This window comes from Hyperolius riggenbachi, chromosome 1, assembly GCF_040937935.1.
Source record: "Hyperolius riggenbachi isolate aHypRig1 chromosome 1, aHypRig1.pri, whole genome shotgun sequence".
In the NCBI taxonomy this organism is placed as follows: Eukaryota; Metazoa; Chordata; class Amphibia; order Anura; family Hyperoliidae; genus Hyperolius; species Hyperolius riggenbachi.
The window spans coordinates 537,149,353-537,176,143 of record NC_090646.1 but is presented as its reverse complement, the minus strand read 5'-3'; the positions used below and the strand labels follow the sequence as shown (position 1 = coordinate 537,176,143).

Genomic DNA, 26,791 nt, shown 5'->3' with positions numbered 1-26,791 from the left:
CTCCAGTAGCCTCCTGTAAGTGGGGATCAGGTGGATTGTGTTATGGTCGGAGTTACCCAGGGGGGCTCCTTGGATGGCCTTGTATGCGTTCTTATGGACCGTGTAACAGTAGTCCAGGGTGTTACCGTTCCTGGTGGGGCAGGTTATGTGCTGCTTGTAGCGGGGCATCTCATGTCGTAGGTTCGCCTTGTTAAAGTCGCCCAGGATGACATGTTGCCTGGCATGGGTTGAGTGCTAACTGATACCAGAAAATTTGCCCTTTCAATTGACTTTTACGTTTTTGTTGTATGTAATATTTTCATTCCTTATCAATAAAATGCCTTTTAGGCCATCAACAAGCAAGAAAATCCTCAGGATGATGAAGAGGGCCTCAGGGAAGGATGTTTCCAACCGCGAGATACAGTCACTGCAATGTATTGATTTATTTTTTCCCCTCTTTAAAGGTAACTCAGAAGTATAGACGACTTCTAGTTTTCATAAATCTGCACCAAAGGAGTCAGTTTACATGGGAACTTTTTAGCCACATGCTTGTATTTGATAAAAGAGCTTAGACGTATATTCAGAAAGGGTGAGACAATCAACAGCATGCACATTATTTTGTTACGTAACCAACAGCAGGAAGAAGTATGTGAGAAAAGCAGGTTTAGCAGACTGTAGACAGTCCGCACTTTACTTGCTGGAGGACTTTTGCCACCATTAATAGGATTTGACATTAAAGCATCCCACTCTCCTGGGGCAATGCACAGCTGTGGAGTCTAGGCAGGTAGGGAGAATGTCAATCTGTACAAAAAGTAGGTGAAAAAGTACTGTTAAAATCATTCTGAGGATTTTCTTGCTTGTTGATGGCCTAAAAGGCATTTTATTGATAAGGAATGAAAATATTACATACAACAAAAACGTAAAAGTCAATTGAAAGGGCAAATTTTCTGGTATCAGTTAGCACTTAACCCATGCCAGGCAACATGTCATTTGTCACAGTGTCTTGTCACTCTATCATGACAGCTATAATGTATTAATGTATTGTTTTTGGGAGGGGGGGGGGGGCTTCTAGACAGATCTTGTCATGGCACTGCCAAGGTGCCAATCATCCATATGATTGGGACTTTTTATCCTCCATATCAAAGATCACGTGAAACAATGCAATGGATGCAATCACTATCTCCTCCTCAGGGTCAGCTGTAGACACCACTGGTGCCATTCACATTGCAAGGGAGACACACAGGTCAATTGTTAGCACTTGGCCTACAGCGTCTCCATGGACACATAAACATCTCCAAATCCAGTCATGGTGGATCAGCGTCTCCATGGACACAAACATCTTCAAATCCAGTCAAGGTGGATCAGGCGACAGTTGCCTAATGTTAGAGATAGCTTTCTTGGAACACTGTACATCAAGGTGTACAGTAAACACCACTTTGTGATTCAGCGCATCGAAACCTATCTAAGGAATAGGAGCACATATCCTTACTGTCCTCCCAGGGATGACGGTAAGGACATGTGCTCCTATTTCTTAGATAGGTTTTGATGTGCTGAATGTGTGCATGTTTGTGCTATGCATGTTACAGGGCCAGAGTTAGGACACATGCAACACTAGGATATCTCTGCGCGGTGTATGTGACTACGCAAGAGACTTTATTCTTGTAACGAAGATCCCAGCTTTTAACTTAGCTGTAGCATTGATTGCTGCATGATTTTTGTGAATACATTCGTATGAGGATTTGCATGAGTGTGCGGAAGTTCATTTTGACTTTGCTGTTTTGCTTGCCACACCCCTTCCAGACCCTCCCTATTGCATCTGCAAGTGTTTAAACATCCTAGCTCGAGGTAAGGAGCCTGGATTTTGTGGGGGTTTTTTTTAACCTCATAGTGATTGCATTGTATATACTGTTTCAGCATAATTATTTTGCAGCCATGAGAGAAAAATATGGTACAGGGGTTGTAAACAGGCAAATGAATGAATGCACAGAATTATCTAAGAGGAAAAATGTGAGTGTAAAGCCAATCAGGGACATAACAACATTACGTAACAGGACCACATTAATGCTGAGGACAGGGAGGCCATGGAACATGAGGCAGCGTGTGCATGTCATATGTACTTTGTTAGTGAATTTACAGAGGAATGTGCAGAAAGGAAGCCAGACTAAAGAGACTCAATAGGAACACTATGGAATGGGAAGCTGGAGTTTCCTGTGCTGTACACAAGACACACAAGTGCAGGAGAGAAGCAGGTGGCTTCAGAGGAACATTAGCTGAACATGAGATGACAATGGCGTATCGAAAGATTGAACTGAATCTTGAAAAAGAACACTGGTCATATTCAGCAATGTTTCACCAGGCAAGTCAGACAGAAACTATTCATTTCAAAACCATTTTCCTCCAGGAAATTACTATCTGTACCACACATATTACCTGCAGAATAGACTCTGCTACTTATATTCATTACACATTTCCATTATTGTGTAAGATCTACCACAGCTGCTGGAGTTCAGGGACTAGACTTAAACAGCGGGAGCACTTATCCCTGTATAATATATGGATACGGGGTAGCCATTGCCCTTCAGCCTCCACTTCCACCTTTCTTAAAACATTTCTGTCATATACATCAGTACTACACAAGTCAAGTCATTTTGTCTTTTAAAGTGGGATTATACTCCTAAAGCTAACATTTCAGTAATTACCCTTAGTTATATAAAATAACATAAGTAAGCATTCCCACATATTCCCTGTGTGTAAAAAAAAACATTGTTTTTACTGCTCGCTTCTCTTATATAATTGGCAAAGGCAAATGTAATCATTGCCAGCTGAAGCTCTCTGAGGAATGTGTCTTCACTCTGCCCCCTCCCTCTCCTAAACAGACATGCCTCCCTGGCAACAGCTGAGGTTCTTCAGCAGAAAAGGAGAGGAGGCAGAGTGAAGACACATGCCACGCTAGTAATGATTACATTTGCAGATTACCAGAGATAATGAAGCTTCTCCTGCTCTCTGACAAGAAACAGAACATTCATGTTGCGCTTTTCTCCTGGTGGACTCACCAGAGCTGCAGACATTTCAGGCACGCTCCGTGGGCAACCACGATCATTACTGATCTATACCCTTTACTGTTTTATGTACTGGCTTGAGCTGGGGTTCAAACCCTTGTCAAAGGGCTCAAATCCCACATCAAAGACAACAGCCTTACCAGTACACTATCCAACTGCAGTGGAAAAACATAAGGAATGTGTGGGAATGCTTTCAACTGTTCTTTTATGTAGCTAAGAGTAGTTAGCGAAATTAAAAAGTATCTTTGCATCTCAGTTTGACACTTTGAATATTGCCTTGAAAGTCAAATGACAAATCTTTCCCAACAATATCAGAGTTTAGAGTACAGACTGTCCAACTGCTTAGATCTTGCACAAGTAATTCGCTACACATAGCAGGATGTGCTGCAACTCTTATAACACACATGGAGTAACCAGTAAACTCACACCACGCCCAATCAGCACTTTGCTCATAACAATTCTGTTGAGTAACTGTATTTGTTCCTGCAGATAAACCCAAGGTAAAACAATTGAGATACTGTTCGAAAAAAACCTACTTTATAGAATGCATGATAACCCAATAGCCAAAAGGGATAAAAAAAAAAAATCTGAATTACAGAGGTGCATATGCTTCAACCCACCACTCAGCTATTTCTCAAGTATCCCCTTCCTACCGCCTAGCCTCCCTTCCCAATGTAAACATTTTCCTAACGCATAGTCCTAGCATCAACACTAAATCCTTCATGATTACCAACTCCAGCGGAAAAAAAATTATGACATAATGATTGGTATGTGTAGTAGAGCTAAGAAATAAAACATTAGGAGCAGAGATATGAGTCTAATGTTGTTTCCAGTACAGGAAGAGTTAAGAAACTCCAGTTGTTATCTATGAAAAAAAGCCATGGAGCTCCATGACTTTCAAATCCGCAGAGAGCTCTGTCTTCTGAAGCTTGTTATCTCAAGTGTCTGTCAATGTTATTTCTTTTTCTCTTGAGAGGACAGGTCAATAGTTCACAAGACTGCTCTGTAAAAACATTTAGATTGCTGAGTGTAGTGTGTAAACTGCAAATATTAGAGAGTGATACAATGTTATAAAAAACACTATATAACTGAAAATAAAAATATGAGAATATTTTCTTTGCTACTAATCTTCTAGTAATTATCCGTACTACACAACCAATTCATTATATCATAATTTTTTTTAGCTTCAGTGTCTCTTTAACTTACAATTTTTCCTTACACCAAACTTTAGATACTTCTTGGCAGCAGAGTTCCTTCCCCATCATAGAGCAGATCACATGACTCTACCCACCTCCTCCATCTGCTTAAAGAGTAACGTTCCTGAATAAAATAGCTTAATTTTGACAGTATTACTTTATAAATTATTTAGTCAATGTTTGCCCACTGTAAAAATTTTCTTCAACCTCATTTACATTCTCAAATGCATAACAGATAGCGACATCTTCTACTGCTATACTGCTAGAAAGATGTATCACTGTGGAATTTTTGTTTGATGCTGACAAGTCTACAGACACTGCCAGGGTGAGGGTGGAAAGGCTTTAGGAGCTTTTTCTACATAATAAGCAGGAGCAGATATACAAGACTGTGTTCTGTAGTGTTGCAGCTCAGTTTCCAAAGTATTTAACCACTTCCCTACGTCCCTCCAAAATCCCATATCTCCTCGCAGGAACGTAGCTACTATGTCCCATGAGGCTACGCACTCCCACTCGTTACCGCACTTGTTACCACTGTCGAACGTTAGCCAGGAGATGAATGAGTGGGAACGCAGTTCCCATTCATCAATCTCTGCCCCCGTATGAATGGTCGCAGACATCAAAAAACAACGCCGCGATCATTTGTTTACATCCGGCGGAAGCCATGCGCACATTGCTTCCTATTTAGCGTACTATAGGTACTTCCTATTTAGTGTACTATAGGTATGCAATAAGAAGTAATGCGCAAGGACATCTTGTGGCCAAACAGTAACGTTACATCTACAAACTTTTTTTTTTACATCTAAAATTAACCCCTAACCTCTCACACTCCCCAATAGTTAACCAAAACATTTTGGGTAAAAAAAAAAATATATATATATATATATATACCTTAGGGACTGAATTTTTTTTACTATGTATGTTACTGTTACTTTTTAAATTAAAGTCTTGTAATTAGGGATGGACGCAAAACTGAAAAAATGCACTTTTATTTCCAAATAAAATATTGGCGCCATGCATTGTATTAGGGGAGCATTTTAAATGTTGCAATAACTGGAACAAATGGGCAAATAAAATGTGTGGGTTTAAATTACAGTAGCATGTTTTATTTTAAAACTATAATGGCCGAAAAAGGAAATTATTAAGTTTTTCCATTTTTTCTTATTTTTCCTGTTAAAATGCAGTTGGAATAAAATAATTCTTAGCAAAAGTACCCCCCAAACAAAGCCTAATTGGTGGTGAAAAAAACAAGATATAGATTGTTTTGTTGTGGTAAGTAGTAATAAAGTTATAGGCGAATGAATGAAAGGAGCGCTGACAGGTGAGAATTGCTCTGATTTTTTAAGGTGAAAAACCCAAGGAGTAGTTAAACCCCCAGCTGAGGAAAGAGGTGGGTGGGATCAGGTGGTCTGGGCATAAATGGGAGAGTTGCTGCCCCTTCATAGCTTCTTCCTGACCACCTCCTCTGCGTGAAGATGGAATATTAGGACATCACAACATAAAGCATGGCAGGAATACATACTGGTGGAGAGATGTCCTTACCTTCATGCTGAGAGAGATAAGATGATGGTAAAAGAGTAGCAGAGATCACTGGCCAACAGAACGTGCAGTGTACAAGTGCAAGCTACACCACTTAGGGAGTATATGTGATGACACCGTCACTGGTGAGGAACAGCCTGTTACACAATGTCAGACTAGGAATCATACTGTCGAGCTTCCTGCCTTTGTGGAAACATTATACTGTAACAAGACAGGAAACCCATAAATGCTCACTGTTTTCCCCCAAGCTGAGGACACGGTATGACCACGTTATTGTTTATTTTATAGACCTTGTACATGAGTACAACACATGCGGCAATACTAAGACAAGCAACAATAGCACATGAGAAATTTCTTCCCGCTATTGTGTCCGGGTCAAGGAATTACTATCGCCTGTTAAATCTTCTCTACAGAGCAGAAAGTATTTCCTATCATTTTTATTTGGGCTACATTTAATTATTTATTGAGTTACACTGCAGAATGGTGTAAATATGAAATGTACCAGCAGTGACACAAGGGCGATAGCTCTTCTGTCTTGTATTTACATTTGTGGAAGGACACAGAGGACAATGACAAATGTTTCATGCACTTTCAGACTATCGATGGTTTTCTTACACTTATATCCTGGCCCATGACGTCAATATAGGGGTGATTTGTTAAAACCAAGGTAAACAGAAATGAAATGTGATTCAGGTAAAATCCTTGTCACATTGTTTATTGAAAAAAGGTCCGCAAGAATGCCCAAGGTCATGCATGAAGAAGTTCATATGGTCACATTACAGATTTATTGGCTTCCCAACCCTGTCCTCAAGTACCACCAACAGTGCATATTTTGTGGAAATCCACAGAGGTAGTTAATCAGCTCTGCTGAGACACTAATTACCCCACCTGTGCATGTTTGTGGTTCCCTGCAAAACATGTACTGTTGGTGGGCCTTGAGGACAGGGTTGGGTAGCCCTGACTTAAAGCGGAATGAAACCCAGCATTTCTTCTTTGCTCAAAAAGATTATTTACAGCACATTATATACTACTACCATTTTTTTTTTACTAGAACAGCATTGAACGAGTTAAAACACAGCAGTGTTCTCCCCAGAATTTGTTTTCCAGCCGGGTGGCAATAAAAAGTAGCCGGGTGGCATGAAAAAGTAGCCGGGTGGGGCAATATGAGAGAATACAGGGCAGGTGCTTCTGTGCACAATTTTGCTTGCAGCAGATGAGGAAGTGAGCCGATGACAGCCGGGTGCTCACTAGAACTAGCCGGGTAGAGCACCCGGCTAAATGAGCCTGGGGAGAACACTGCACCGGATTTACAAGCTCAGTGCAGAGAAAACTGGACACATCAGACAATTCTGACAGACAATCTGAAAGCATTTCTGCCTTCAATACAAGATGAATAAAACCAGTTATGAATAAAATGCAAAGTCAGCTCTCAGAGCAAAAAAATGTACTTTGGGAACTTGCAATTTCTAAATGAATAATAATACTTATGCACAAAAGCAAATATGATAACCGTATGGCATATAAGAAGTAGGAAAACATGTTTTTATTGAATATTATGTCAGGGTTTTATACCAATTTAAAGGATACCAGTAGCCCTGAAAAAAAAAAAGTTGCATACTCACCTAAGAAGATGGAACACTCTGGATCCCTTAGAGCCTTACCAGGGGGCAACCATGGGATGCAGAGAGGAATGGGAAGGCTTCCCTGTTGCAGTGGTCCAACTTAAATGTTGAAGAAGCTTTTGAGTCTCCTTGGAAGGCTTTGGATGTACTTACAAAGATGAGCTGCTTCGTATTGTGCATTGACAACCACGGACTCGCATGTGCACAGTATGGTACCACTTGTCTTCAGAAGTCAGAGTACTTCCAAAGCAACAGCTGACTCTTGGGTGCATGTAGGAATAACTTTATTTATCAAATATCAAAACGCCAATGGATAAAAACCATACATATAGTATATTAATTTACCCCAAAATATCAATACCACCCCCCTCTCTAAAACATGACATAACAAAAACCCTATAAAGAGACCATCTTACTAACACCCTAAATTGCACAAAAATAGCACCAAAATAGTGCTTTTAGAGGCTGCTGTCCTCTAAGCTCTCAAAAATTGTATATACACCGGCTGGTATGTAAAGTTCATCAAAAGAAGCGACACTAGTGTCAATCCTGGTTAAACCAATTGGCTACTATGGCAGCAAGATCCAGTCCTGGTTGCCCAGTTACACAACAGGAAATATCACAGAACAGTCAGGAAACATCAGAGGGCATCCATCTTTGTTAGTATTGGAATCAATCGCAGTCCTCCAAAAGACATGCCAAAGCAGTAAGCTTGCAAAATGGTCACTTGAAATGCTCTTTCTGATTCCAGCTTCAAGGTTATTTATTCATTCATGTGAATTGCACAAGACAAGGCAACGCAAAGCCAGCATAGAAACATGCAGATTAGAAACATGCAGAAAGAGCATTTCAAGTGACCATTTTGCAAGCTTACTGCTTTGGCATGTCTTTTGGAGGACTGCGATTGAGTCCAATACTAACAAAGATGGATGCCCTCTGATGTTTCCTGACGGTTCTGTGATATTTCCTGTTGTGTAACTGGGCAACCAGGACTGGATCTTGCTGCCATAGTAACCAATTGGTTTAACCAGGATTGACACTAGTGTCGCTTCTTTTGATGAACTTTACATACCAGCCGGTGTATATACAATTTTTGAGAGCTTAGAGGACTGCAGCCTCTATAAGCAATATTTTGGTGCTATTTTTGTGCAATTTAGGGTGTTAGTAAGATGGTCTCTTTATAGGGTTTTTGTTATGTCATGTTTTAGAGAGGGGGGTGGTATTGATATTTTGGGGTAAATTAATATACTATATGTATGGTTTTTATCCATTGGCGTTTTGATATTTGATAAATAAAGTTATTCCTACATGCACCCAAGAGTCAGCTGATTTTTGTACAATTACTATTTACCTATACTGACATGGTGCATGTGGGAATTCATAACATATGTTACTACCTGTAGATCCTTTAACCACTTCACCACTGAGGGGTTTTACCCCCTGAGCACCAGAGCAATTTTCACCTTTCAGCGCTCCTTCCATTCATTCGTCTATAACTTTATCATTACTTATCGCAATGAAATGAACTATATCTTGTTTTTTCCGCCACCAATTAGGCTTTCTTTAGGTGGGACATTATGTCAAGAATTATTTTTTTCTAAATGTGTTTTAATGGGAAAATAGGAAAAATGTGGGGAAAAAAATTATAGTTTTTAAATAATGCATGCTACTGTAATTAAAACCCATGAAATTTATTTGCCCTTTTGTCCCGGTTACTTAAACCATTTAAATTATGTCCCTATCACAATGTTTGGTGCCAATATTTTATTTGGAAATAAAGGTGCATTTTTTTCAGTTTTGCGTCCATCCCTAATTACAAGCCCATAGTTTATAAAGTAACAGTGTTATACCCTCTTGACATAAATATTTAAAAAGTTCAGTCCCTAAGGTAACTATTTATGTATTTTTTTAAATTGTAAATTTTTGAATTTTTTTTTAATTACAAAAAAAAAAAAAAAATGGGGATTGTGGGAGGTAATGAGTTAATTTTTTTGTGTAAAAATCATTTATTTGGATGTGAAAAATGTGTAGGGTGTAGTTTACTATTTGGCCACAAGATGGCCACAGTAACTTTTTGTTTTAATGCGACCTCCAAGCTTCCTTCCGGAAGCTTGGAGGAAGTATAAGGAGGCTGGACACGTGAGTTTTTTCTCACAATGATCACGCTGCCCATAGGAGAGCAGCGGATCATTGTGGGGCTTAGATCAACGAACGGGAATGGATTTTCCCGTTCATTGATCTCCGGGCGAGCGGGCGGCGGCGTGTTTACTAGCGGCGGGTGGCGTGTTTACGAGCGGGAGCGCGGACAGCGTCGGGAACGCGGAAAGTACGGATTTCTCCGTCCCTGGAGGTTAAAGGATGGAAAAAGGGACGGAGAAATTCGTACGGGCGGGGGTAAAGTGGTTAAGGTGGAGGAGACCACCTGGTTTTTTGAGGTTATTTCCTGTGTGGGTGCCCATTTCCTGTTCTTTTACACACACTTCCAAAGCAACCCTCGTAGATACAGCCGGTGGGAAATTTAAACGTGGGACAGCGGGGAAATGAAGAGACCGAGAGAGGACCGGAAAGGCTCTATAGCAGTGATGGCTAACCTTGGCACTCCAGCTGTGGTAGAACTATAAGTCCCATGAAGCATTGCAATACTCTGACACTTCTAAGCATAACTCGCGGAGGCAGAGGCATGATGGGATTTGTAGTTTTGTCACAGCTGGAGTGCCAAGGTTAGCCATCACTGCTCTATAGGATGCAGAGCCTTCCCTCTTCTTATGTGAGTATGTAAGTATTTTTATTTATTAGAAGGCTACAGGTATCCTTTACCCAAAGCGATCACAAACAACTGATCAGGCAGTAGTGTTTGTGTTAATGTAGCTCAAGTGCACTTATACTTAAAGAGTACTAATGTGTCTTAGAATGGGGCCCTGGTCAATACTGCAGTATGCTTGCATTATTGATTTACTCCTTTTTTAAGATACTATCATGTCAACCTCATTTATGCACAGTACAAGCTGTATACTTATAGTAAGCTACCTATAGTGTGTTCTTAATCTTGTTTGCTGCTTTATTACCACAATTACTGGGAATCTTGTAACACGTAAATCATTCTTTTCACTTGCTGTATTATTAAGACACACATTTTAGCAGGAAATTTTAAATCAGGGTTTAAAGTTAGCATTTATTGGCTAACTTTATAGAGAGATTGTTGGCCACAAAATCAAATTCCATTTACCCAGCCTGCAACCCTACCCTGCATTGCAAGCAATCTAATCTATTCAGAAATGTTACATCTTATCTCAGTCAGCCTGGCTCTATTTTAACCACTGCCAATGAGAAGGAAGCTTGTCATCACCCCTCCCACATTCCTGCCCCTCACCGATTGGCTGAGGGCAGTTCAGGGCTAAGGGATTGGCTGAGGGCAGAACAAAAAAAAAGTAAGGGAGGAAATGACATCAGAATTGTCTTCAGTTAGACGGAATCAAGATGGTAAATGGCAGGAACAGAGTTATCTTTATTTACTATATAAAATCCACTGAAATCAAAATGTGGACAATACAATACATATGTTATGTAAATAGAACAAGTAGTTATCTACTTGCAGTGGCTTGCAAAAGTATTCGGCCCCCTTAAAGTTTTCCCCATTTTGTCACATTACTGCCACAAACATGAATCATTTTTATTGAAATTCCACGTGAAAGACCAATACAAAGTGGTGTACACATGAGAAGTGGAATGAAAACCATACATGATTCCAAACATTTTTTTTACAAATAAATAACTGCAAAGTGGGGTGTGCGTAATTATTCGCCCCCCTGAGTCAATACTTTGTAGAACCACCTTTTGCTGCAATTACAGCTGCCAGTCTTTTAGGGCATGTCTCTACCAGCTTTGCACATCTAGAAACTGAAATCCTTGCCCATTCTTCTTTGCAAAACCGCTCCAGCTCAGTCAGATCAGATGGACAGCGTTTGTGAACAGCAGTTTTCAGATCCTGCCACAGACTCTCAATTGGATTTAGATCTGGACTTTGACTGGGCCATTCTAACACATGATTATGTTTTGTTTTTCCATTGTTGCCCTGGCTTTATGTTTAGGGTTGTTGTCCTGTTGGAAGATGAACCTCCGCCCCAGTCTCAAGTCATTTGCAGACTCCAAGAAGTTTTCTTCCAAGATTTCCCTGTATTTGGCTCCATCCATCTTCCCATCAACTATAACCAGCTTCCCTGTCCCTGCTGGGGGAGCATGATGCTGCCACCACCATATTTGACAGTGGGGATGGTGTGTTCTGAGTGATGTGCAGTGTTAGTTTTCAGCCACACATAGTGTTTGCATTTTGGCCAAAAAGTTCCATTTTGGTCTCATCTGACCATAGCACCTTCTTCCACATGGTTGCTGTGTCCCCCACATGGCTTGTGGCAAAATGCAAACGGGACTTCTTATGCTTTTCTGTTAACAATTGCTTTCTTCTTGCCATTCTTCTATAAAGGCCAACTTTGTAAAGTGCACGACTAATAGTTGTCCTATAGACAGATTCCCCCACCTGAGCTGTAGATCTCTGCAGCTCGTCCAGAGTGACCATGGGCCTCTTGACTGCATTTCTGATCAGCGCTCTCCTTGTTCGGCCTGTGAGTTTAGGTGGACGGCCTTGTCTTGGTAGGTTTACAGTTGTGCCATACGCCTTCCATTTCTGAATGATCGATTGAACAGTGCTCCGTGGGATGTTCAAGGCTTTGAAAATCTTTTTGTAGCCAAAGCCTGCTATAATTTCTCAATAACTTTATCCCTGACCTGTCTGGTGTGTTCTTTGGACTTCATGGTGTTGTTGCTCCCAATAGTCTCTTAGACAACCTCTAAGGCCGTCACAGAGCAGCTGTATTTGTACTGACATTAGATTACACACAGGTGCACTCTATTTAGTCATTAGCACTCATCAAGCAATGTCTATGGGCAACTGACTGCACTCAGACCAAAGGGGGCTGAATAATTACGCACACGCCACTTTGCAGTTATTCATTTGTAAAAAATGTTTAGAACCATGTATGATTTTTGTTCCACTTCTCACGTGTACACCACTTTGAATTGGTTTTTCATGTGGAATTCCAATAAAATTGATTCATGTTTGTGGCAGTAATGTGAAAATGTGGAAAAGTTCAAGGGGGCCGAATACTTTTGCAAGCCACTGTATATATGTGTTTTTCCTGGTATAGTAGGGGGCTGCCCCTGCTGCTTTAAAGTGGATCCAAAATGAAAAACTAACTATAACAAGTAATTTGTCTATATATCTTATCTAAAAAGTTTAGATAGTTTACACAGCAAATCTAGCTGTAAACATCTTCAAAAGTTTATGATTATTTATTCCTGTAATACAATGAGGGCAGCCATGTTCTGTTTGTCACATTGTCACAGGCTGAGGGCTGGAGATGCTATCAGCTTACCTGTGTGTAAATTCAGTCCCCTCTCCTCCTCCCTCCTCCCCTCTGCCTCTGAAATCTATGGCTAGTAACCTCCTCCTCCCCAGACTGAGCTCCCATAAGCCCTTGCTACCATGCCAAGGCACTGTGAAAAGCTGTGAGCGAGGCTTGTTTAGTTTATAGGGAATTAAAGAGTATTAAAACAAAACAAAAAAAGTATTTGGTTTGAGGAATGCCCTATAAACAATATGAAAGGAACACAATTATGCAATGAGTAAAAGTTTATCTCGGATCCACTTTAAAGAAAAGCGTAAGCTTTCGATAAATAAGCTGTTTCATGCAAAATTATCTCAATTGTCTACTAGGGTCAACACGTTAAAGTTAGGTACCATTGTGGTGGTGAAAGTGGTAAAGAATGCATAAAACAGCAATGTACTTCTTGGAAAAAATAGGTAATGCTTCTTTCAGGCACCATAGTAATGTGGAGATTGAAGTTGCAGCATTAGCACAGCACTGATGGCCACCCATTGTCTCTCATATCTGGCCATCCCTGGACTTCTGTAGGAAGACACCAGTAAGGTTGGGCTTTATGGGTCAGAAAAGCAAATATGGCATTGAACTTTCCCTGAACTGTACATAACTATCTATGTAGAGCACTGAACACAAAGACGGACTGAAGGATTCCTTGTGCTATTCCTGGCCTATCTATCGCTTGTGGACAATACAGAAATACAAGGGAACCCCACGACAGCATTATATGCTCATGGCCTTGAGGAAGGGTTGACATTAAACCGATGCACAGCAGGAGGCTGGAGAAACATTCAGTGAGAAACATCAGTCATTTCCCCTTTTTTTTCAGCTGGCAACATGGAAGCATTTAAACACTCCAGGCAAGACACACTTGTAGATACAGTTATACGAGGATGCTTCATATTGTTAAAACACAGATTAGAAATTTCAACAAGCGGCAATTTATTATAGTATAAAAAAATCATAACTAGAAAAATACTAGCAGACATTTCAGGTGGAAAGCAGCACGTTTTATGGCTGCTGCTCGGAAAGTAATATCACGCTGGCTAATTCAATTACAAAGTAGCAGTTTTAAGTCTAACCATAAGACATTTCATTCTGCAGAACTGTAAATACACTGAGCTGCTCTGATTTATGGGAAATAAAAGACAGTAAAAGTGCCATCGAGTGAACAAAGTAAAACTAGGTAAAAAAAAAAAGAAGAGAGGAATATGATCCTTTCAATTGCCTATTTGCAGGATGCCTGCTGCATTGCTTCTGCAAATACTATGCAGGAGATCTTACGCAGCTCTACTGATTAAAATTACCCACCAACCAGCCAGCCAGCTGAGACTCTGCATAGACACAGTCAGGCCTGAAATTCAATTTCAGAAGCTTGTCTTTCTAATGAGTACACTGGCCACCAGTAGGGCTCTGCACAAAAATGACCTTGCCCATAGGAATCCTCCATTCTCAGATTGGAAAATGAAAAAAACTGTTTTAAGTTTGTCAGAATGGATTTCTGGACCTTCAAGGCTTGTACGGGAATTAGTCTTAAAATGTGTTTCAGTTGTAAATGTTTAAAGCAAATCTGTCTTGGGTAGATGTAAGGAGAACACTGTGCACACTCTGCAAGATCATACGTATGTTGGTGGACCTGATTTCTGCATCTCCAGACTCCTCTGCTTCTGAGGTCCATGTCTCCGTTTCCCAGGGTTACAGGTGCTGCCTTCTCTGATAGAATGATGTAACCTCTCAGCTAGGACTAGTGTCTCTTCTTATCTCATCTGCTATAATGCAGTACAATCTGATCCGAGGTTATATGACTATGCACTTTCCTGCTTGCTAGACACTGCCAAGTACTGATCATAGATAATACATACCTGGCAACCCTTAATATCACTCGACATTTACCTGAAAGCCAACTATAATGCAAATGGGACTCACATAAATAATTTATTTTTACTCTATTTTTATGAAGATAATCGCAGTAGGATTTTCTACAAATCTCAATCAAGCACTATAATACATAAAGAAGAACGCGGACATGTGTGCAGTGCTCATCTGCTACTAGCTAGCTCAGATAAAGGTCATTTCATTGTTCCCATCTACTGCTAGAAATTGCTCAACTTGATTCCATCAGATAGATTTCTAAAGGACTTGTCATTTCATTAGTTTCTCATAATCATATATGGATAGATGGAGTAGAATCAATAAGCAGCAGTGGTCAGAACTTGTTAAATTCACCAAATTGATACGGACAGATGGGGGGAGGGAGGGTTTAAGAAGCAGTTAAGGCAGCTAAGATGAATAGTACAGAGCCTTGATAACCCTTTGCTGTCAGGCAAATCTCAATTAGGTTATTCAGATTCTATTGAAATTTAAAAAAAAAAAAAGTAGCTGATGGGCGCAACTGATCCAGAGAGTTCATGTTATCGTTGGTTTCCTTAAAGGGAGTCCTTAAAGGGAATTCAAAAAAAAAAGAACAGATACTCATCTAAGGAGAAGGAAGGTTCTGGGTCCTGCAGAGCCTTCCCGGTCTCTTCAAGGCTCCCCCAGTAGCAGTCTATGACCCATGGAATACTGCTCTCTTCCGCGCTAGGCTGCTTTCGGGAGTCTTTGGAAGCACCCTTTCTCGCTCCCTCGTGTGTGCGCAGTACAGAGCCGCTGGTGTTTGGGAGCCCGAGTGCTTCCAAAGACTTTCTGCGATTCAAACGGAGGAGCCTATGGAGGAAGGAGGACACCTGGAGGAGAATGGGAAGGCTCTATAGGACCCGAGCCTTCCTTAGGTGAGTATCTCTTTGTTTTTATTTTAACGTCAGACTTCCTGTAAAGAAATGATTGTTGCGCTTGGATTTTTTTTTTTTTATAGATATGATCTGAATAATTTTATCGATATGGAGATATGGTCGCGAGTTGCGTTCTTTGGTGGTGTGGATGGATTAAATACAATCTTTTCTTTCAATCTGATTGGTCTTATCGAGAATATGGTAATTCGCAAAAAATTGTAGTATTGATGTGCACATTTATTTAGATACATTTATCTGTCTATTCATTACCATGTTAATTGATGACAGTTGAAACAGCCAGTCTTAATTAATGCTATTCTGGTTTGATAGTTGGGATTCCTGGACCATTGAAACATGCGCTGCACATTCCCAGGAGACAGATAATCAATGGTCTGTCATTCCTGCCTTGTGGTTTGATTCTGGCACTTCTATTCTATGATTCTCTGGTTTGAGCTTTGACCTTTTCATCATCAAGAAGTCTGAATTTATCCCCTATAGTGGCAGTTTTGGGAAGAGTTATATAAAATAATTCAGGTATTATACATAGGAAAGAACAATAGCAGTCAGCTGTATAGACTCCATCCCTGTGTATTGTTGACAATGGGGGACACCTGTACTTAACTATTAAGTTAAGTCACCCAAAGTGATTACAACAAACTGTTCTGGGTGATGAAAATCTGGCATGCAGGGACTTAACTACAAATCATGGGGGCCCAGCAAAACTATTGGTCCTCTTCACATCCTTTTCGCCATCTACCCTTGGTGACCCCATCAGCCTGGAAGCCTAACTGCCAGTGTGGCCATCATAATCCTCCACACATAACAAGTTTGGCCACAACAACTCCTGATTTGAATGATGGGCCCGTGAACTGGAGGCATGTAGAGCAAGAAGCTGAGGTCCCCAAAACTCTGGGCTTTTCTGCTGCTGCAGGGTCTGCTCCCCCTATAGCTATACCCCTAGTAGCATGTGTATTTGCAGTGGTGACAATGGCAAAGGTGTCTTAGCTCTGGCTTTGAACTCTCTAGCACTCTATTCGGCCTGAGGAAGTGGGCTGAGACCCATGAAAAGCATTGCCAAGTGCACATTAAAGTACGTTGCTTACTACTCTAATTTGTCATCCTTGAGGTAAGCCACCTCGGGGGTTTTTTTCATCTTATTGTTTTTTTTCACACAGTTTTATCATACCCTGGGTGCCTCTTTTCCCCTTTGTGTTACCTACCGTTCCTCAGGAGGGGAATTCTATTTGGTCAGGTGGCTGATACCAGCCCACACAACCATCTAGAACCTTTTGCACCAAGAGACCGTCCGCCTCCAGTTTGACTGGACACCCGGGCGGAGTCGGGTTTGTGCACCTCCACCTGCCCACAGTGGTTGATTGCACTCCTACAACCTCCCTCTTATGAGTACCGCTATCTACTTTACTTCAATTGTCCATTGTTGTGACTTAATGTACCATCGGACCTCCTGTTGTCTCTGTGTTTTCTTTATTTACTTCCAGGGTGTTTTCTGTTCACCTTACCCATCTGTTTAACAAAATGTAGTATGCACATTATACCTAGGGGCCATTGTGTTTCATTTCGATAAGTCAGTCCCCTAGCAATCTCAATGGCAAATATGTTCCTTAGCCTAAAACGTTTGGACACCTCACTAATGGTGTCTGAAACTGCCCATACAAAAAGTCGCCAGAGGTGATTTTTAAATAACTTCACGGCTTAAGAAATCTCTAAAGAGGCTATTATAATAACGATACAGTTCCATAAACCAGCAGGATGTTTTTCTTTCTGAGTCAATTTATAGCTGAGAAATGGTAAAGAGATTCCACATTTAACATGCACTTCTAATTATCGCCTGAAGCAACGCAGCAATTTAAGAAGGGTTTTGTATCTACAGATACACAGGTGCATAGTGAAAAACAGAGAGCTGGGTTCTTGTAAGCAAGATTTAGCAAGAGCCAAGCATGATACTGCACACATGGGTGCTAGTGACAGCAGCTCTAACATATTTTATTCCTAGCGAGAGAAAGCGGCCTAAATCTAGCTGTGCCATATAAAAACAAGCCCTTATTTCTGGAATATCCTTATAAGAGGAGTCCTCAAAAGCTGAATTCACTGTATTTCTGCTCTGGCACAGGGGAAAGTGCTGAGGATGCTTACATTTATTTATTTATGCTGCAATGTGTATCTCCAGTCATGGCTACAGATCAAAACAATTGCTAACAAACTGAGAGGGCAGCCTGAGCTTCTGCACATCTAAATAAAGCAGCGGAGTGCTCCAAACTCAGGCCAGCAGGACGAAAAAAAGCCTCTCGTTTGTCAGCCAAGAGTGAGATGTAAATAGCTGAAGCACAATGTTTACCTGGAGACTTGGCAAACGTATGCGCAAAGGTCATCCAATTTCCAAAGTGCAAAATGAGATTTTTTTTTTATCGTTTGCTCTTTGTTTATTTTGTGTATCCCTCAAACACACAGCAAAAATACATATAGCTGCAAACCATGCTAAACGTGTATAAGAAAGAAGACTTCCTAATTAAATGAAATAAACATACTTCAACGAAGTGTATTTTTATATCTCATCCCCAGGCATATCCCTAAGCACATTTCAAGCAGTTCCATCCAATAGCTTAGCAAATACGTTTCTGAAATGTTACCATTTTCTGTGTTAAATTAAGCTTTTGCAGCTAAAAATCAAGTTTAGATGACCAAACACTGTGGGAGGAGCTGCTGTGTGTATTGCCTCACAATGCAGCTTCCGTTGCAAGGGGGAGGGCACAGACTGAATCTCTCTGAGAAGATAGCAGTCTAGTGTAATAACACTCTGTGATGCAGGAAGTGGCCAGGTTCTGGGCTTCTGACAAGTTATCGATTTAACATCAGCTAGAGGTAGGGGTCAATGCATAAACCTATGGTAAAACTGCCATGGACAGGCAGCGTACAGAAATTTTACTGGTGCTTACAGCATTCACGTGATGCACAATGTGCAATTAGCACAGCCTGCTTTACCTGAGTGTAAAGTGCATTGCCACAACAGTGCGTGTTGTGTAAGTAGCATAATGCACGTTATCATGGCAACACAGGATGTACTAATTGCGCAATGAGCTCCACACTACTGTACATGGTAATTTTACAGCTGATTTGTGCAATGATGCCATTGTCCATTAAAGCATACCGCTCTGTTCCAATTATCCTGCAGCAGGTTAACCAACCAGAAGCCAAAGTCTTTGATTGACTACATTTAAAGGGGCACTATGGCAAAAAAATTGTAAAATTTAAAATATGTGCAAACATAAACAAATAAGTATGTTTTTTTCCAGAGTAAAATGAGCCATAAATTACTTTTCTCCTATGTTGCTGTCACTTACAGTAGGTAGTAGAAATATGACAGAAGTGACAGGTTTTGGACTAGTCCATGTCTTCATGGGGGGATTCTCAGGGATTTGATTATTTTCAAAAGCACTTAGTGAATGGCAGTTGCTCTGTCCAAATGCCAAAAAACTGTGTAGCGAGCAGGCAAAGCTGGTCAGCATCATTGTTTAAATCCATTTTAGAGAATATCTTTATAAAGAATAAAAGCCTTGCTGAGAATCCCCCCATGAACAGATGGACAAGTCCAAAACCTGTCGCTTCTGTCATATTTCTACTACCTACTGTAAGTGACAGCAACATAGGAGAAAAGTAATTTATGGCTCATTTTACTCCTGAAAAAACGTACTTCTTATTTGTTTGTTTAGACATATTTTTAATGTTACAATTGTTCACCATAGTGCCCCTTTAAGGCCGCCCATGTGCTAGGTGATGGCGCAGATCTTTTGTCTTCCATGTTGTCTGAGTTACACACCTTACATAAACATACAGCTAGATCAGTCAGAACAGGGGCATAACTAGACATCACTGGGCCCCCATGCGAAACTTTGGAAGGGGCCCCCCACCCCCCTCGCTTTCTGCACAGGAAAACTGAGGACCAATTTTTTTTTAATGTTTTCACCATGCAGATAAAAACACTTAGACCTAAAGGAAATGTCAGGCAATCTATGCTACCCCCAGATCTACTTACTCGGGGTTTCCTCCAGTCCCTTGCAGTCGACAAGTCCCTCATCGCAGCTTTGCTCCCAGTACATACATACACACACAGCCGTATTATTTTACTACATGAGAGCACATGCTATATGGAGGAACAACAATGACATGCTGAACGTAAGATATAGTATTCACTGTAACTTTGGCAAAACATTCAGAATGTCACTGATTGATGCTGTTATTACAGGATCTTGGACTCAGTATGAGACAACAAGCTCTCAATGAGGCAGCGACAGTCAGACATCAATTTTACCCGTTCCACTTTGTCCAGTAATTAGACACCATAAGGTCACTAGCCTGTGTGTGTTAAAGGGAATGTTCAGGGACTGTATAAAAAAATAAAAATCCAAATCCACTTACCTGGGGCTTCCTCCAGCCCGTGGCAGGCAGGAGGTGCCCTAGGCGCCGCTCCGCAGGCTCCCGGTGGTCTCCGGTGGCGAGCCCGACCTGGCCAGGCCAGCTGCCAGGTCGGGCTTCTTCTGCGCTCCAAAGTGCGTGTCACTCATGCGCGCTGACGTCATCGGACGTCCTCCGGGCTGTACTGTGCAGGCTCAGTAAATCTGAGCCTGCGCAGTACAGCCCGGAGGACGTCCGATGACATCAGCGCGCACGAGTGACACGCACTTTGGAGGGCAGAAGAAGCCCGACCTGGCAGCTGGCCTGGCCAGGTCGGGCTCGCCACCGGAGACCACCGGGAGCCTGCGGAGCGGCGCCGAGGGCACCTCCTGCCTGCCACGGGCTGGAGGAAGCCCCAGGTAAGTGGATTTGGATTTTTATTTTTTTATACAGTCCCTGAACCTTCCCTTTAACAATCTAGGAATCTCTTCTGAGGGAAGGTCTACAACTTTATTTTAACTGTGACTGCTTTGTTTATAAACTTGTACATGAAGTCATCAGAACTCTGCTGCAGTGTGAGAGTTTTTTTTTTACGAACCCTAGGGAGCAGGGACAGTGTACAAATTCCAAAGTGTGTATGATTCCTTATCTGTGTAGTGGACACATGAGTTTCTCTCCATGCCCTTAGTTGTCAGTCTCTCAAACTTTTTCCCTCACGGGGCCCCCTGTGGCTTCTGGGGCCCCCTGCGGAGGCATCCCTTGCAGGGTCTATTGTTACGCCCCTGAGTCAGAACACATGATGGGTGCACCCATTCCAGGTCTGTGATACAGAACATATAAAAGACATGGAATCAGAACAGCCAGGCAACTATTGTTTTTAAAAAAACTTCACCAATGGCTTGTTCTATACTCCTATCACTTCAGATGCTGCTTACATCACTATAACTGTCAAGAGTTACAATACACAGTTGTTTTAAGAAGACAACACTGTACTTCGAACTAACCTTAATTGAGAACTTTTTGAAATGGTTTTGCCCAAGAGGCCAGTTCTTGGTGGATCTCAATAACCCGGACTTCCTATGTTTTCAATAAACTGTCTAGTTATCCTGACTCGCTTTGTTCTCAATGACCTGTCTGGTTACCTTAACTGGCTATATTCTCAATAACCTGTCTAGTTACCCTGACTTGCTTATGTTCTCAATAACCTGTCTAGTTTCCCTGACTCGTTATGTTCTCAATAACCTGCCTAGTTACCCTGACTCGCTATGTCTTTTCTCCTCTGGTTTTGGTCATCACTTGAGTCAATCTCACACTCTATATTGGCGTTTGTATGTCGACATCCTTTTCATGCTGCTGTTTTTTCAGATCTACCTCCATCCTAATATGCCTTTTTTTCACTTGTTTCTCTACCTCATTGCTTTTTGCACATTTTTGAATTGGTCACTATTTTTTGATGTAATTTGATGTTTAGGATGATGTGTTTATTTATGATATATATTATATTTAGAAGTTAATTATTAGCACTGATTGGCTATTATACCTGAGCACTAGCACCTTATTTAGTGGTTACTCCAGAGGAGATTGATAAATATTTATTGTATATTTATACACCAAGTCTTGTTTCCCTGTGGGTCTATATGTGGGGTGGATGTCTCTAGACAACAATATTCATAGATATTATATGGGACACCGCTTTGTAATTGTCCACATGATCCCCCAGGCAAACAATTGATTTATTTAGGTTCATTTTGACATAAGACTCAGTATATTATGAAATAATATTATTTAGGGGCCTGTGACCTTGGTTGGCTGCTTGTTTTTAATTGTTGAGTTGGCTATAAATAAAGATTTTTTTCATCTTGATTCCATTGTCTCAGACTCTAAACTTTATAATTGCTCTATAGCGATTTATTTATGATTAGTGAGGGGGAGCTTTGTTCTCTTATGTGTTGGTCGCTATGTTCTCAATAACCTGCCTAGTTACCCTGACTCGCCATGTTCTCAATAACCTGCCTAGTTACCCTGACTCGCCATGTTCTCAATAACCTGTAGTTACCCTGACTCGCCATGTTCTCAATAACCTGCCTAGTTACCGACTCGCCATGTTCTCAATAACCTGCCTAGTTACCCTGACTCGCCATGTTCTCAATAACCTGTAGTTACCCTGACTCGCCATGTTCTCAATAACCTGCCTAGTTACCCTGACTCGCCATGTTCTCAATAACCTGCCTAGTTACCCTGACTCGCCATGTTCTCAATAATCTGTCTAGTTACCCTGACTCGCCATGTTCTCAATAACCTGTCTAGTTACCCTGACTCGCTATGTTTTCAATAACCTGCCTAGTTACCCTGACTCGCCATGTTCTCAATAACCTGTCTAGTTACCCTGGCTCGCCATGTACTCAATAACCTGTCTAGTTACCCTGACTCGCCATGTTCACAATAACCTGTCTAGTTACCCTGACTCGCCATGTTCTCAATAACCTGTCTAGTTACCCTGACTCACCATGTTCTCAATAACCTGTCTAGTTACCCTGACTCGCCATGTTCTCAATAACCTGTCTAGTTACCCTGACTCGCCATGTTCTCAATAACCTGCCTAGTTACCCTGACTCGCCATGTTCTTAATAACCTGTCTAGTTACCCTGACTCGCCATGTTCTCAATAACCTGTCTAGTTACCCTGACTCGACATGTTCTCAATAACCTGTCTAGTTACCCTGACTCGCTATGTTCTCAATAACCTGTCTAGTTACCCTGACTCGCCATGTTCTCAATAAACTGTCTAGTTACCCTGACTCGCTATGTTCTCAATAACCTGCCTAGTTACCCTGACTCGCCATGTTCTCAATAACCTGCCTAGTTACCCTGACTCGCCATGTTCTCAATAACCTGCCTAGTTACCCTGACTCGCCATGTTCTCAATAATCTGTCTAGTTACCTTGACTCGCCATGTTCTCAATAACCTGTCTAGTTACCCTGACTCGCTATGTTCTCAATAACCTGCCTAGTTACCCTGACTCGCCATGTTCTCAATAACCTGTCTAGTTACCCTGTCTCGCCATTCTCAAAACTCTTCTCTGCAGTATCATGGACTTCCATTCCTTGTACTGATGAATATCTTGGAAGCGCTGTATGCAAGTACCTGGTTATTCACATGCAGGGCTTTTTCTGAGCTTTTCACCAGTGATCACAGATGCTCAGTAGGCCAGAAGAATATCTTAAATCAGTCATGTAGAACATTCAATTACCCTTCCAAAAAACAGCCTAGCAGTCAGTTTTCTAAAGTCTTGTGTATCTCACCCCAGAAACTCTGAAATGGAGTCAGATAAGTTCAGCTGGTACTAGATTTTCTTCTCCTGAAGGAGTTGATGTGTGGGTAGATGTGAAGAACGAGTGGCAAATAAGCCTGCTACTACCAGAGGAGGAATGGGCAGATTGGCAGCTGAAGCTTGGCATGCACCACAGTCTGACACAAATGTGCTAGCAGCAACACCTAGCAAATAAATGATTTCCAGCTGGGGAAATGATTCTCTTGATATACATTTCCTTTCTATCCTTTACACAAAGCAGCTCGGCTATAAACATGTAATTAAGTGAGGCATTTGAGTAACAATACATTAGACACATTCTAGCATTGTCTACCCTGCACTACACAGAACAGAGCTAATTGCTGGTTGGTTGGTTGATTGATAAATGAACCCTAAAATGTTTACTTTAATTTTACATCAATCACTACACCGCAATGTGCTGCTGCCAAGACAAGACAAAAAAAGAGCCATATTCTTCCCAGGTAAAATAGAAATCAGATACCCTGACAGCTTAATGCATTCTGGAGTCTGGCTACCTGGCATACACAATGTTTCCAGACTCGAACTGGAGCCTAGCCAGGTGCAATCTTAATGTCACTGAAACATGAACATGCTGGGTCTGCTTGCCTCATAAAGTTCTGGGCATGCTGGAAGTTGTAGTTCCGGGACAGAGGAGGTGAGCAGCAAGTCATTTAAGGTCAAAGTGAAAGTTCCAGCACATATAAAGATCTGTAGCTGGACCTGTTGTGACTATCAGCAATACGCTATGTGTCCCCTGAGGAACTCAGCAGATTCTGCTTCTTTCAAAGGCAATTATTTCCTCTGAGCTAATTTATGATTGCACAACACACTAAGTCGTAAATAGTGAAAATGAGATTGTCAACGCTGCCATTTGCTGATACCACATACTTTGCATATTAAGGCCATTTATCTTCAGTAAAAGACAATTTATACAGTCAATGAACAGAAGTCACCCCAGACTTATATCAAAGTGTATTTTTATGAAAAAAAGACTGCTGCAGAATCTGCACTCATTGGTAAATTATCTTTTTATCTATACAGCTTAAGTTGTGGAAGAGTCAGTCTACCAAAAATTTACAATTGAGTTATGAGAGATGCAGGATTCATCCACTGGCTACTTAACCACTTCCCTACTAAGGGTTTTTTCATTTTCTGTACCAGAGCAATTTTAACCTTTCAGCACTCCTTCCATTCATTCGCCAATAACTTTTTTACTACTAATCACAACATAACAATCTATACCTTGTTTGTTTTCGCAACTAATTAGGCTTTCTTTGGGTGGTACTTTTTGCTAAGAACTATTTTATTCTAAATTAATTTTAACAGGAAAATTTAAGAAAAAAATTGAAAAAAAATCATTATTTCTCGTTTTTGGCAATTATAGTTTTAAAATAATACATGCTGCCATAATTAAAACGAAAACATTTTATTTGCCCATTTGTCCCGGTTATTGCAACGTTTAAAATATTTCCCTAGTACAATGCATGGCGCCAATATTTTATTTGGAAATAAAGGTGCATTTTTTCAGTTTTGCATCCATCACGAATTACAAGCCCGTAGTTTAAAAATGAACAGTAATATATCCTCTTGACATACAAATAAAAAAAGTTCAGTCCCTAAGGTAACTATTTATGTCGTTTTTTTAATTGTAATTTTTTTTTTATTATTATGCTAAAGTTTTATTTGGGTAACTATGAGAGAGTGTGGGAGGTAAGGAGTTAATTTTAATGTAACATATGTGTATTTTATTTAAAAAAAATGAATGCAGGTGTAATTTTACTATTTGGCCACAAGATATCCTCACGCATTATTTCCTATTAGCATGCTATAAGTATGCGAACAGGAAGTAATGTGTGGATGTGTCACTTCCTTAGTTACATGGACCGCAAGCATCTCATTGATGCCGGCGATCACTGACACGGGGACTTCCACCGACTCCAACTCCAACACCAGGTACCCAAAATAGCTCTGACTCCGACTCTTCAACTCCGACTCCTTAGTCTAATATTAAGCAGGGCTGTGGATTTGGTACAAAAATCAGCCGACTCCCGACTCCGACTCCTCAGTCTATGAAACCACCGACTCCAGGTACCCAAAATTGCTCTGACTCCTCGACTCTGACTCCAACTCCCACTCCACAGCCCTGCTAATGACCACTAGCCATTGTGAGTCTTTGGGATTTATAGCTGATGGTATGTGAGTAGCATCTTACTAAGAAGAGAAACAATGGCTTTTTACTATATTCTGTACTGGATTTAAATCAATGTCTCTAAGGAAGAATGAAATACCTAGTAATATAGAATGCTGCCTTCAGATGAAAACAGCCAGTAAATTATACAGCCCAGCCGTTATCAACTCCAAATGATTTGTGATTTGACCCCATTGCGGCGTACAGTCAACAAATGTCACCTTCTATGTTTATATTGTGAAATTATGTTTCTTAAAACAGATCCAAGTATGGCAAACGCAAATGTGTTTGTATATTTTGCAATCTGCTTCAACTCTCTGCATGACAGCTGACAGATTTACCATGTGCTAAAAGTATAATTCCACCCAACAGGTCTGAAATCGCATTGATCTAATATAGAGCTAATCTAATATGGAACACAGCTCTGATCACTTGTGTATGTACCTGTCTATAGTTACTATTGCATTTTAAACAGTTGCATAGCAAAAAAGTTAAATTGTACCTTCCTGGCATGCAGATGGATACAAGCCTAGGCTTCTGGGTAACTGCATATTGCTTCAAGCTACATTCACAGTGCAGTGTTTTGCAATGTGGCTTTCCGCATTGCAATGCACCACCTATGCAACATGCACAATGTGGCCGGTGCTCTATAACGGGGTGTGGCTTCCCAATGCACTGCATGCAGTATGTTACCACAAGACACATGCGTTACTAGTTAAGCATACTTTTCATTGACTGTATCCTGCAGTGTAGGCGACACAACGCACAGATAACATGCAGCGCAATTTTTCCGTTCTGTTGCTTTGCGTTCCTGGTGTTATAGGGATCACAACACCCATTGTGAACATAGCCATATAAACCTGGCTCTAGCATGAGTATAGAGGAGGAAATATCATGAGGTAGATACAAGGCCTAAGTGTTCTTTCATTTCCTCAGGAAACGGTTCATTATCATACCACGTTACTCATACAAACATCCCGTTGGCCTTTTAGGAACAGAAAACATCATTTTAATACATTTACAGGATGTTCTGCCTCATGAACATGGATGGACACTGAGCTTCACATGAACTATGAATAAATGCAACCCGGCATTTGGTAGCCAATGTTACCGAAACTTAGGGGTCCCTGAGATCCCACTACTCAAGTAAATTCTAAAATCTATACATTTATAAAGCTGACTCAATAAGAATTAAACCCTACCATGACCAAAGTCTTAAGGTGGACACACGCTACAATATTTTGTATTTCTATTTGATTCAGCCAAT

At 40.9% G+C, this 26,791-nt stretch overlaps 1 protein-coding gene across 5 annotated transcripts in view; it reads right to left on the bottom strand.

Annotated features, from left to right (window-relative positions):
- Positions 1 to 26,791, bottom strand: part of MARCHF3 (membrane associated ring-CH-type finger 3) — a 323,022-nt gene that overhangs the window by 138,809 nt on the left and 157,422 nt on the right. Inside the window, exon 1 of one of the 5 annotated variants that reach the window (XM_068271660.1) lies at positions 5,774 to 5,797. The exons of the other annotated variants lie outside the window; for them this stretch is intronic. The gene's annotated coding sequence lies outside the window, so the exon portion shown is untranslated. Of the gene's footprint in view, positions 1 to 5,773; positions 5,798 to 26,791 lie in introns of those variants that run through there. 5 annotated transcript variants of the gene reach the window in all.